At 41.0% G+C, this 4,107-nt stretch overlaps 2 non-coding genes across 2 annotated transcripts; both read left to right on the forward strand.

The window, feature by feature from the left end:
• The first annotated feature begins 1,727 nt into the window (after positions 1-1,727).
• LOC119941045 lies at positions 1,728-1,865 on the forward strand. The gene has a single exon (XR_005455083.1). It is a non-coding gene; the product is annotated as a small nucleolar RNA SNORA7 (small nucleolar RNA).
• Positions 1,866-2,853: 988 nt separating this feature from the next.
• Positions 2,854-2,991, forward strand: LOC119941075. Its single transcript, XR_005455109.1, has one exon. It is a non-coding gene; the product is annotated as a small nucleolar RNA SNORA7 (small nucleolar RNA).
• Positions 2,992-4,107: the final 1,116 nt, after the last annotated feature.

The following is a 4,107-nucleotide window of genomic DNA, read 5'->3' on the forward strand; positions in this document are numbered from 1 at the left end:
TTAAAATTATGAATTTTAATTTATTCTAGCATTTCTTCAGACTTTTCACTGCTGAATATCTAGGTACTCATCAGATAATACTCAAAGAAATAACATAGCCTTATGAACACCAAGGACAATTTGCTTGTTAAAAATTGAAGAAAAAATTACTGCTGTATGGAAAGAATATTGTCAAATACTGTATTTAAAATTCATTGAAATTTGTAAATCATGTTTTCCTGCCTATTATGTTTACTTAGAGATCCAGTCCCAAGCTCACGTGGTGATATTGCTTATTTTAGTATTTTCTTGGTCCCCTGAAAGGTATCATAAGGGATTTTCACTGTTGAAGTTATTTTTCATTTCTGTGATTTGAACTGAACTTCATTAGAAACGTGATAGTGGATTTTTTTGTTTGTTTTTTCCTTTTATCAGAGTCAAACAATGCACTTCTGTTGCCCTCATATCTTAAGAGGTTGGAAATCAGTATGTTTTTGCAAGCATTGGCCACAAAGTCCTAAGTTAAGATTTGGCTCCACCTGCACTTTCTGGGTTTCTCCCTCTTGTGGGGTAAAAATCAACCATTGGCTCATACACTAAAATTCATTTGTTGATTTGTTGGCTTTTTGGTACTAGCAATGTACGTTGCTAAGTTAAAATATTTAGAAGGGATTTTGCTATTACAGCTTGTTTCTTCAGAGGAGTCAAACCAAATGAAACCTTTGAGCAGTTGGAACACAGAGCCATGCAAGTTATGGCCCCTCCTTAGGACATCATGCACAATGCAGTGTGATGACAAAGTTACACCATATGGTTTCTTCATAGTAGCAGCTATTCATAGCAACAATTGTTGCTGCTAGCAGGGATAGGGAATGGTGGGAAGAGGCCACTAGAGAAAGGGCGGGAGGGGCTGCAGGACCGTCTTTGTCCCTGTCTGCAGGTTTCTGAAGTTGGGGGTTGGGGGCAGTGGAGCCTACAGGATGGCCCTTCCCTGCTCCTCGTCCTTCCTGCTCAGCCCATGGAGAAGTTTGCAGTAAATTTTGGCAAAAATTTTGCCTGTATTTGCACCCACAGAAGCTGGATGAAGGGACTTAAAACTGGCAGGGGAGAGAGAAATGGGACAGAAAGAGCTTGAGAACATATTTACCTCTAACTATTTTCTTCCTTCTCCTCTGCCGCTATGAACCACCCAAGGCTGCTTTTGGTACCTGTAGTGTCTGCCAGCGCCTAGCTTGGGGGTGGTCAGGGGGCTTGTGCCCCTGTCCAAGTGGAGGGTGAGCTGTCCTCGACTCAACCCACTGCCGGCTTGCTGAGGGCAGGCTCTGTGAGTGAAGGGATGGGGGGCAGGGGGAGGGCGGGGGTGAGAGCTGTTTAATAGGAGTTATATTAAGCACTTACTGCAGGGGAAGCACTGTACCAAGTATTGGGAAATAATATAAAGGTGGGAATTAGGGTCCCTGCCTCTCAGAGGGCTCGGTGCCACTTTGCCCCTCCTACTTCCTGCCCAGCTTTTGGCATAGTGATTTGTAACAGGGCTCAAGAGCCTTATTTGATTCCAAGATGAGCCATGAGTTACCAACCCCTGTGCTATCATATAAAATAGTGGGATTTGGGTGTTTTAAGTGATCCTTCCACTATCTGGTCTTCATTGGAAATTTTTAACCTTGCTACCCTTTAAATTCTAGGAACTATGAAAAGGCTTTTAAGAGCAGGTAGGCAAAGTCATTTTCCACTCCTAGTCTCTGCTTACCCTCTCAGGATCACACCTGGAGAGTTTCCAGTACTCTGCCAGTCTCGACTACAAGAGGGAGAGTCAAGCAGTGGCCTGCCCATTCCATTCCTAGCTTGGGCAGGGGCTAGCGAGTGGAAGGCAATCTGCTACAAGTCAAAACTTACCTGTGCTGGGCAGCAGTGGCATGGGAGAGAGTCGAGGGCGGAGACTCAAGTTTCCTGCGCAGAAGGAGGCCATGGTAAACCACTTCCATATTTTTTACCAAGAAAACTCTACAGATACACTACCAGAACGATTGCAGATGGAGAGTGGGGCGTTCTGGGAGAGATATGACCATAAGTCGCTATGGGATGGAAACAACTGGACAGCATAAGACAAGACAAATCTCTGTGTGATATTTTACATTCGTTTCCTCAAAGAAGTCTGTTCTCTATCTCTAATCTAATCATTGTCAACCTAAATCTTGGAGATATACTAAATAGGAGTAAAATAAATAATTGTCCCATTTAAGGCTGGATAAATAAACCTGTAAACTTCACTCATTTTAATAATTCACATAGCTCATAAAACAATAGATTATTGTTTGTAGGAGCTAGAGTTGATGGAGATATAAATTACAAGCATTCAGAAGGAAGGAAATCTGGCTTGAGTGCATTGACAAAACCCAGTACTGTTGAATAGAGTAAGTTCTACTTTTGTATTCCATCTGATTTATTTTTCACTCTGTGGGTGGCTTTGCTACTGAATTGCCCTTATTTTTGGACAGGAATTTTTTTTTTTTTTTTGATCATGAACTCCCCAAACTCTGACAAATCCCAGGATTCAAGGGTGAGACAAGAACATGATTAGGAAAAAGAAAACCAAGTAAGTACAGTCATTTTAGGATTGCTAGAAAATTTTGAAGGTGGCAGTCAACTAAAATGAGTTTAAATGAACCTAAAGACCTGAAGGAAATGAGTGGTTTTTATTGAAAGTCAAGGGTTAGGGTAAGAGGGAAAAAAAGAAACGGCTCTGTGAATTGGTAAAGCAGTGAAAGTCAGTAATGATTTGATGATTTGAACATGGCAAAGAAAATGTATTGCTTGAGGTTTGTTGTTATTCCACCAATTTTTCACGTGTAAAGAAGACTTTACCTTCCTAGCCCCCGCTCAGGATCACACCTGGAGAGTTTCCAGTACTCTTCCAGTTTCGGCTACAGGGGGGAGAGTCAAGCAGAGGCATACCCATTCTATTCCTAGCTTAGGCAGTGGCAAGCGAGTGGAAGGTAATCTGCTACAAGGCAATACTCACCTGTGCTGAGCAGCAGCGGCATGGGAGAGAGTCGAGGGCAGAGACTCAAGTTTACTGTGTGGAAAAAGGCGATGGTAAACCACTTATGTATTTTTACCATAAAAACTCTATGGATACATTACCAGAATGATTGCAGGTGGAGAGTGGGGTGTTCTGGGAGAGATGTGTCCATGGAGTTGCAGTGGTTTGGAGACGACTCGCCAGCATAAGATGAGGTAAAGGAGACCTTGAGAAAAGTGTTGCCATTCAGAGCACTGGAGTTTTTTGAAAACTTGGTGAAATGCAAAGGAGATTACTTGAATATCCTAGACAACTGCTTTCCAACTTTTTTGGTTTGGTAACTTACCCAGCCCCAAAGGGAGGGTTTGGGAATACCCTCTCCAAAGATCTTCTTATGGAGACAAACAATTCCCTGTATGTAAGCTACTGAGGTTGTTTTCAGCCTATACAAGGACACTCTCCAGTACAGGGTAATATCTAAAGAGATCAGAATTCACTAGGTAACTTATTCCCAAACCTTTACTTAGGCTGTCAAGGGTGATTGCTAACAAACTAAATCAACTATCAATTTTGAAATCACTGAAAATGGAATATGTGTGGAAAGTATAATGTATTCTTTTTTTTTTTTTTACTGGGATCACGTAGAGATTTCCATGGAGATGGGTAAGAAGCATCTAAATTATCCAAACTGATTTATTTTAGTATAGAGAAAATTGGCCCCATTCACATTATCTAGTAATAGCTCAGAAATAACATACTTTACATACTCTATATGTAATCATGCATACAGCACCCGCACCTTGAATATCATTGAGTAATTTTGCATAAATGTGGTACACAATGACTTTTAGTTAATTGCCAAATGATTTCCTGTGAAAGTTTTCGAAGTTAGTTGTAGCACTCAAATAAACTACTGAAGACTAAAGACAGTAGTGATAAACTAGCCTGCTGAAGTGAGGGAAAGAATTTCAAGAGATAGAACAGTAGGTAGCCAAATTCTACCTCTAAGGATGGTTAGCTGACTGAATTCCCATTCAAATATAGAGTAAGACTTCAGAAACAGAAAGGACACTTTAGTCGGTGACTATATTAAGTGGAGGAGAATT

This window comes from Tachyglossus aculeatus, chromosome 19 (assembly GCF_015852505.1).
Source record: "Tachyglossus aculeatus isolate mTacAcu1 chromosome 19, mTacAcu1.pri, whole genome shotgun sequence".
Classification (NCBI taxonomy): domain Eukaryota; kingdom Metazoa; phylum Chordata; class Mammalia; order Monotremata; family Tachyglossidae; genus Tachyglossus; species Tachyglossus aculeatus.